Source organism: Salmo trutta, chromosome 8 (genome assembly GCF_901001165.1).
Source record: "Salmo trutta chromosome 8, fSalTru1.1, whole genome shotgun sequence".
In the NCBI taxonomy this organism is placed as follows: Eukaryota; Metazoa; Chordata; class Actinopteri; order Salmoniformes; family Salmonidae; genus Salmo; species Salmo trutta.
The window spans coordinates 21,985,236-21,994,823 of NC_042964.1; the positions used below are offsets into that span (position 1 = coordinate 21,985,236).

The 9,588-nt window shown below is 45.4% G+C and overlaps 1 long non-coding RNA gene across 1 annotated transcript; it reads right to left on the reverse strand.

The window, feature by feature from the left end:
- Nucleotides 1-8,688: 8,688 nt before the first annotated feature.
- Nucleotides 8,689-9,134, reverse strand: LOC115198503 (uncharacterized). The gene is made up of 3 exons (XR_003879241.1): nucleotides 9,088-9,134; nucleotides 8,895-8,969; nucleotides 8,689-8,747 (listed from the first exon to the last, which is right to left on the reverse strand). It is a non-coding gene; the product is annotated as an uncharacterized LOC115198503 (long non-coding RNA).
- Nucleotides 9,135-9,588: the final 454 nt, after the last annotated feature.

Here is a 9,588-nt window from a genome sequence, read left to right on the forward strand (position 1 = left end):
TCTTGGCATTCTCTCAACAAGCTCCATGAGGATTGCTTTTCCAACAGTCTTGAAGGAGTTCCAACACATGCAGAGCACTTGTTGGCTGCTTTTCCTTCACTCTGCGGTCCAACTCATCCCAAATCATCTCTACTGGGTTGAGGTCAGGTGATTGTGGAAGCAAGGTCATCTGACACAGCACTTCATCACTCTCCTTCTTGGTAAAATAGTCCTTACACATCCTGAAGGAGTGTTTTGGGTCATTGTCCCGTTAAGTGCAAACCATATGGGATGGCGTATCGCTGCAGAATGCTGTGGTCGCCGTGCTGGTCAAGTGTGCCTTGAATTCTAAATAAATCACTGACAGCGTCAACAGCAAATCACCCCCACACCTCGTCCTCCATGCTTCACGGGGGGAACCACACATGCGGAGATCATCCGTTCACCTTTTCCGCGTCTCACAAAAGACACGGCGGTTGGAACCAAAAATCTCAAGTTTAGACATTTCAGACCAAAGGACTGATTTCCACCGGTCTAATGTCCATTGCTCTTGTTTCTTGGCCCAAGCAAGTCTCTTCTTCTTATCGGTGTCCTTTCGTAGTGGTTTCTTTGTAGAAATTCGACCATGAAGGCCTGATACACTCTGATTCCTCTGAACAGTTGATGTTGAGATGTGTCTGTAAATTGAACTCTGTGAACCATTTATTTGCAGCAGAGGTAACTCTGTGTCTTCATTTCCTTTGGCGGTCCTCACGAGAGCCAGTTTCGTCATTGCGCTTGATGGCTTTTGCAACTGCATTTGAAGAAACGTTTACATTTCTTGAAATGTTCTGGATTGACTGACCTTCATGTCTTAAAGTATTGATGGACTGTCGTTTCTCTTTGCTTATTTGAGCTGTTCTTGCCATAATATGGACTTGGTCTTTTACCAAATAGGGCTATTTTCTGTATACCACCCCTACCTTATCACAACACAACAGATTGGCTCAAACACATTAAGAAGGAAAGTAATTCTACAAAATAACTTTTAACAATGCTCACCTGTTACTTGAAATGCATTCTAAGTGACTACTTCATGAAGCTGGTTGAGAGAATGCCAAGAGTGTGCAATGCTTTCATCTCAAATATAAAATATATTTAGATTTGTTTAAAACTTTTGTGGTTACTACATAATTCCATATGCGTTATTTCATAGTTTGGACGTCTTAACTATTATTCTACAACGTAGATAATAGCAAAAAATAAAGAAAAACCCTTGAATGAGTAGGTGTGTCCTAACTTTTGACTGGTACTGTATATAAAACACAGCAATGTCAATTGTTTTACTGAAATGGGCCTTTTAACAATAACAGATGATACACTCTTGTTTAATTGACAAACTGAAATCAAAGAGAGGTAATGTGTAATATTTTGTATCCTCGTCTTGAGCAGATTTGGCTGTTGAACACATGCCTTTAGAAATATATAATGGACGGAGAGTAGCGTTAGACTTAAACTGATTCAACTGCTCGTCCAACTGCACAGCCCTAACATGTAATGCCTCAGAAGTAATGAAGGTTTGTTTGCCTTTTCGAGGGCTGAAGATTTCTTTAGAAGAAATGTATCAGAAAAAGTTGGCCCTGGGCACTTTGTCTATTTACATTTGAAACAAACCATTTGAGTCAATTTTACTTGATGACAAGGATATAAGAGAATGACATAAAGAAGGAGAATATCAAGCTGGATAAGTTGATTGTAGATACACACTGAAAGAAAGTGGTCACCTCGAGCCCTGCAGCGTTACACCATAAGCATGATGGACACCAGTAGAAAGGGAGACACCGCCAGCAGACCACACAGAAGCCTGGGCAGCAGAGAGATGGAGACAACAGAACCTGGAGGGACTAGCATAACACATGTTTTACCATCTAGACACACACACACAGCTCTTCGCACCTCTCACTGTCACCCAGCTTTCTGGTGATTCTCCATCTTCAGATTTGGCTGCAGGATTTTGCTTCATAGTCAGTGTAGCTGTTGGGCAGGGCATTTAAGTTTTTTATTATTAATCCAATTATTTCAATTTCATTAGAGACTCTCATAGCCATCACACCAGAGCCAGAGTTGCCAATATGAGACAGATGCCCTATAGGTGTCACGCCTGCTCCCTCTTCCCCTCCCTGGAGCTCAAAGGCGCCAGGCTCCCCAGCATTACACACTCTGCCTTTCCCCCGTCACGCGCATTATTTGACTCAGCTGGACTCAATCACTTCTGTCATTACTTCCCCTGTATCTATCTGGTTCCCCGCTCTATTCCCTGCTGCAGCATTGATTGTCATGTCCTTGTTTTCCCGTGTGCTGATGCTGTGCCTGTCTTGTTTCATGTCTGTTCTTCATTAAATGTTGAACTCCCCGTGCCTGCTTCTCGACTCCAGCATCGGTCATTACAGAATGCTGCAGCCACCTAAGCCTTCTGTATTTTTTTCAAGAGGATCGCAATGGGGATAGATTTTTAATCTTGTTTGTGTCATTCTCGTTGATGGTTGCATCGCGTTTATTTTGTATTTAAAATGTTTAAATATATAAAAATAGTTACAATACTTACGATACTGGAAGGTAGAGAGTAGGATAAGTAGTATTCCCTATTTAGAGAAGCAGGAGAAAGGACCACCGGACATCTCTTTAAGGTGTTGTATGACTGTTTCCTCTGGCTACATGTCCTTATCTATCACTGTCACTGGTAGCTAGCAGTTGACTAACCAAAACACACAGAGAAGAAAGAGTAGAGAGGAGAAAGGACAGAGACTTCCTTTTGATGAGGGCTGCTATTCTATAAATAATTCCTGTATACTAGCTGAAAAAGAAGTCACATTCTATAGTTGCTCTCTGAAAATAACCCTTCACTCAGCTTGAGCGTTAGACGATGAGACGTGGGTGTGTTTGCGGTGTGTCACTGTGTTGATGTCTGATGGTGGTGGTTTTGGAGCCTATGTTTCCTAGCTGCTGCTGGTTGTGTGGTTAATGGTTAATCGTTTTGTCACCAAAGCCCCATATTCTACCCACCACTGCGACCTGTACGCTCTCGTTGGCTGGCCCTCGCTTCATACCCGTCGCCAAACCCACTGGCTCCCGGTCATCTACAAGACCCTGCTAGGTAAAGTCCCCACTTATCTCCGCTCACTGGTTACCATAGCAGCACCCACCTGTAGCACGCGCTCCAGCGGGTATATCTCTCTGGTCACCCCCAAAACCAATTGCTCCTTTGGCCATCTCTCCTTCCAGTTCTCTGCTGCCACTGACTGGAATGAACTACAAAAATCTCTGAAACTGGAAACACTTATCTCCCTCACTAGCTTTAAGCACCAGCTGTCAGAGCAGCACACAGATCACTGCACCTGAACATAGCCAATCTATAATTTAGCCAAAACAACTACCTCTTCCCCTTCTGTATTTATTTATTTATTTATTTTGCTCCTTGGCACCCCATTATTTCTCTTTCTATTTTGCACTTTCTTCCACTACAAATCTACCATTCCAGTGTTTTACTTGCTATATTGTATTTACTTTGCCACCATGGCCTTTTTTGCCTTTACCTCCCTTATCTCACCTCATTTACTCACATTGTATATAGCCTTATTTTTCTACTGTATTATTGACTGTATGTTTGTTTTACTCCATGTGTAACTCTGTGTTGTTTTATGTGTCGAACTGCTTTGCCTTATCTTGGCCAGGTCGCAATTGTAAATGAGAACTTGTTCTCAACTTGCCTACCTGGTTAAATAAAGGTGAAATAAAATAAAAAAATGGTAATGATGTTTCACAGATACCAGTAGCTTTGTTACTTTGTGAGCAGACAGCTCAATGTTGCAGAGAAAGAGAAAGGAGGGAGATAGAAGGCTTGGGAGATGAGAGAGAAAGACAGAGAGCGAGATTGAGAGTGAGACAGAGACAGAGAGAAAGAAAGACAAAGTGCAAGGGGGAGAGAGAGTGTGTGTGGGGAGGTTAGAGAGAACGAGAGCAAAAATGTCATAACAGTGTCGGTGCAGTTTCCTCTAGGCTTCATATACCTGTAGAAGTGTTTGCATGACTTCATCTGCCTGCTCATAGGTCAGTGTGGCTGAGGTACAGGAAACACCTGCCAACTTTTTCAGAAGGTAGTGGGTCCCATGTTACTAATAGAGGCCCCCCTTCTACGTTTCAGGTAACATCTTGTGGTGATGCCACTTCCTGTGACTGTTTCTCAGGAGCAGTGACAATGACCTGGCTGGCTGCGGGCTGTCTGTCTGACCACATAGACATAAACACATAAACACAAAAACCCCCTAAGTGGAACAGTGACCTTCCAGACCATGCAAGGACACTGAAGATAGCAGTCAGAGTCATACACCACTAATGTCATTAATCGTTTTACCTGTGTTGGAGTCGGCTAAACTTTGGACATTGAGATATTAAATAAATGACAGAGAAGAAGCCTTGAATAGAAAGAGTGGTAGAGAATGGGTTTTATGTCAGAAGTTAAGGGTTCTCTGTAGAAAGCCAGAAGGCTTTGGAAAGTGTTTGATGGAGGAGAGCAGAGTGACGTGTTGATATAGGGAAGACAGATGGATATATGTGGATTAGGTGAAGGAGGGGTTGAGGTCAGGAGGTGAGGGGTTGAGGTCAGTTCACCTTAAGGGAGTAATCAGGGTGTAGTATCTGGTTACCTTCTTCCTGTTGGGCATAAACTGTAAGGATTGGAGAGAGGGAGTGTCTTAAGTAGGATGTATATAACTGTGATGGAGAGAAATGTTTTGCTGTCTGATTACAGCTGTACAGAACCTTTGGGAAGAATTAAACTTGGTTAAAGCTTCTCTAGTATCCGTGAGTGATTTACTCTGAAAAATAAGAACCTAACACCTGTCTGTAGGATGAGGAGGCAATATGGGAGAACTGGCAGTCAGTCATATGTAGGTTACTAGATTCTCAGAACTCCTGCAGAGTATATGACATCATCAAACTGAGAAGAACTGTTATTTTCAGGCACACTCTTCCCCAAGAAGCAATTCTAAAAATCTCTAAGGGTCTTCAGCTGATGGGGTGCAGCTTTTGAACTTTGCTCTTGGGGCATTTATGTTATATTCTTCAAGATTCAATGGGTAGATATAATTAAGTCCAAAAATGGATGCAGAAATAGCAGATTGCCTTTTAACTCACACATTGTGGAGCCTGAGATCTATACTAGGATGAAAAGAATTTTAACCAAATTAGGTTGTATGGAAAAGTTGACGATGACAATATCCATGTACAGTAAGAAACACTCATGCAATCTGGTGGATAAAAAATAGTTTATTAAAAAGCACAATGCAAAGACATTGTAAAAGTAGAGGCCATTAGAAGAAAATGTGAATAATATACAAATATGTTATTCTATCATCTGAATAAATCAACAATAAAACTCAAATCACAATACAAAGCAGATACAAATGCTGTAGCTACAGATAAGATGCACCATAATTTCACCATAAGGAAAAGAAAAAAGCTGTTACAGTGAAACAATTAAACCATGCTTAAATACAATAAAATAAGTAAATAAAATAAGTAAGAACTCCTTAATGTACAAGTTGTTTTGGCATGTGTGTTTGTGCGTATTGAGCGTACAAAATCCATGTTCCGGGTTCCTTCTGCTCCTCTGATGGTGTGTCCTTCCATTCCTCCGTCCCTTCATCACTCCAACCTTCTATCCCCCCATCCTTCCATCCTGTCACGGTTGTCGTCGGTTAAGGAGGACCAAAACGCAGCAGGTATGTGCAGGCTCATCTTTATGTTTATTTACTTTCAAAAATGAACGTACAAAAATAACAAAACACGAACCATCAACAAAAACAGTCTGGTAAGGCACAAGGCGAAACACAGAACAATCACCCACCAAAGACAAACACAAACACACCCACATATATGGGACTCTCAATCAAAGGCAAATAGACAACACCTGCCTTCAATTGAGAGTCCCAGCCCCAATTAATCCAAACATAGAAACAGACACACTAGACTCAACATAGAATTCATGAAACTCACCCAGGGCCCAAAACCCCGGAAAACTAAATCAAATGCCCTCCTAACTCATACAACACCCAGAACCACATAAAACAAATACCCTCTGCCACGTCCTGACCAAACTACAATACTAATTAACCCTTATACTGGCCAGGACGTGACAGTACCCCCCCTTAAAGGTGCTAACCCCGGAAGCACCTTAAAAACAAAAAACAAAAAAAACAACAACCTCAAACAACAACAACAAAAAAATTCCCCCTTACTAAAGGGAGGGAAAGGAGGGTGGCTGCCGTCAACGACGGCACTGTGCTACACCCCCCCTCCCCAACCCACCTATATCAGGAGGTGGCTCCGGTTCTGGCCATTCCAGGCAGTCGGGCCACTCTGGCAGTTCGGGGCAGTCTGGCCAGTCTGGCCGCTCGGGGCAGTCTGGCAGCTCGGTGTAGTCTGGCAGCTCGGGACAGTCTGGGACAGTCTGGCAGCTCGGGACAGTCTGGGACAGTCTGGCAGCTCGGGACAGTCTGGGACAGTCTGGCAGCTCGGGACAGTCTGGGACAGTCTGGCAGCTCGGGACAGTCTGGGCAGTCTGGCAGCTCGGGACAGTCTGGGCAGTCTGGCAACTCGGGGCAGTCTGGCAACTCGGGACAGTCTGGGCAGTCTGGCAACTCGGGACGTTCAGGGCAGTCTGGCCACTCGGGACGTTCAGGGCAGTCTGGCCACTCCGGCAGTTCAGGGCAGTCTGGCCGCTCCGGCAGTTCAGGGCAGTCTGGCCGCTCCGGCAGTTCAGGGCAGTCTGGCCGCTCCGGCAGTTCAGCGCAGTCTGGCCGCTCCGGCAGTTCAGCGCAGTCTGGCCGCTCCGGCAGTTCAGCGCAGTCTGGCCGCTCCGGCAGTTCAGCGCAGTCTGGCCGCTCCGGCAGTTCAGCGCAGTCTGGCCGCTCCGGCAGTTCAGCGCAGTCTGGCCGCTCCGGCAGTTCAGCGCAGTCTGGCCGCTTCGGCGACTGTTGACTGGCGGGCAGCTCCGACGACTGTTGACTGGCGGGCAGCTCCGACGACTGTTGACTGGCGGGCAGCTCCGACGACTGTTGACTGGCGGGCAGCTCCGACGACTGTTGACTGGCGGGCAGCTCCGACGACTGTTGACTGGCGGGCAGCTCCGACGACTGTTGACTGGCGGGCAGCTCCGACGACTGTTGACTGGCGGGCAGCTCCGACGACTGTTGACTGGCGGACAGCTCCGACGACTGTTGACTGTCGGGGCTGGGTTTACGCACTTGAAGGCTAGTGCGGGGAGCGGGAACAAGACGAGTCGGACTGGGTTGACGCACTTCCGGGTCCGCACGAGAGACAGGAGCTGGAAACCCAGGGCTATGGAGGCGCACAGCCGGTCTAGATCTTACCTCCTGCACAACCCGCCTTGGCTGGATGGAACTAGTAGCCCTGTACGAGCGGGGTGCTCGTACACGGCAGACTGGGCTGTGCAGGGGCCTGATGGTAGCCGTGCGTAGAGCGGGAGTTGGGTAGCCTGGTCCTCGGAGGCGTACCGGCGACCAGATGCGCTGCGCAGGCATCCTCCTACCAGGTTGGATGCCCGCTCTAGCACGGCACCTGCGAGGGGCTGGAATAACTCGCACCGGACTGTGCGTGCGTATGGGTGAGAGTGCGCTCCTCAGCGAAACATAGCGCTCTCCACCCCATACGCTCCTCCATGTAACCACGGGTAGCTGGCTTCCGGCTCTTCCTACGCCTAGCCAAACTACCCGTGTGCCCCCCCCAAAAAATGTATTGGGGTGCCTCTCGCGCTTCAACGCTAGTCGTGTACCTCGGAAACGTTCCCGGTCCATACCAGCCTTTCGCCTTTCCTCTCTCTCTCTTACCACCTGTCCCCATGGAAGGCGATCTTTCCGGCTTGGATCTCCTCCCAAGTGTAGGAGCCTTCTCCCTTCAAGATCTCCTCCCAAGTCCATCTCTCACCATAGTCCAACTCAAAATCCCACTGCTCCTTCTTCTGCTGCTTGGTCCTGGTTTGGTGGGAGATTCTGTCACGGTTGTCGTTGGTTAAGGAGGACCAAAACGCAGCAGGTATGTGCAGGCTCATCTTGATGTTTATTTACTTTCAAAAATGAACGTACAAAAATAACAAAACACGAACGATCAACAAAAACAGTCTGGTAAGACACAAGGCGAAACACAGAACAATCACCCACCAAAGACAAACACAAACACACCCACATATATGGGACTCTCAATCAAAGGCAAATAGACAACACCTGCCTTCAATTGAGACTCCCAGCCCCAATGAATCCAAACATAGAAACAGACACACTAGACTCAACATAGAATTCATGAAACTCACCCAGTGCCCAAAACCCCGGAATACTAAATCAAATGCCCTCCTAACTCATACAACACCCAGAACCACATAAAACAAATACCCTCTGCCACGTCCTGACCAAACTACAATACTAATTAACCCTTATACTGGCCAGGACGTGACACATCCCTCCATCTCTGACCCCCTCAAGGACCTGCAACATATCACCGCACAAAGTTGTTGTGGACATGCAGTCAAATAAACTCTTAAGAATTAAACAAAGAGACATACTTTAAATAGATACATTATACTTTGATATCAGAGCATTAGTCCTATATTAGTATCATATTAAGTATCAATGGCATATGGCTATTAGTCTTACCTGGGGATGTACCTGGCTTCACTTGAGAATAGACTGAATCTGCCTCAGGTGGGGTTGCTGTTTCTGTAAGGGGTGAGGATAAAACATCAGAATAATATAACAGTTATATACAGAATATTATGCAGCTAGTCGATATGGGGTCAGAGGTGTGAGGTTATGATACAGGGAATATGGAAGGGGGAATATGGAAGGAGGGATGTCCAGTCTTACCTTTCTTCTTCTTGGCTTTGGCCTTCTGTTTAAGGTCAACCTCAGCATAGGTCACATCAACAGGTCCAGTTGCTTCTGAAAATTGACATTTCCAGTCACAAATAAAGGAGTTAGATTATTCAGCATCTTTTTTGAAACTCCAAAAACACACATTTAGATTTCATAGACTGCCAACCTGTAGAATGGGTTTCACCTGTGGTCTTCCCTGTCTTGACCTCAGAATAGACTGGATTTTCCTTTAGATCAGCTTTCATTTCTGAGGAGGAGAGAATTTGTTTGTTTTATTCAAATTTGATGAGTAAAAAACACTGCTACATTTTGTATTAGTTTATGTGACAGTTGAGAGTTACTTTTCTTTTTCTTGTCCAACTTTTTGAGTTGAATTTTGGCGTACATCACATCACTTGATCCAGCAGTAGCAGCACCAGCATCTGAAATATACAGGTAGTACACTAATATCTGTACTTACTGTTAGTATGTTAGTAATATTAAACATATGAAGAACAACAGCAACAACAACTCTATACTGTATTCATGCTAAACTTAACACAGTGTACAGTACCACTGTCATTATTGTCTGAGGGAGTGATTGTATCATAGATGTTAGCGCCACCTGTTGGTCAAAGAAGAGAGAAAGATTAATAGGTTGGTTTTCCCTCAGCTTGCTTAGGGACATAGAGTACGGTAACATGTA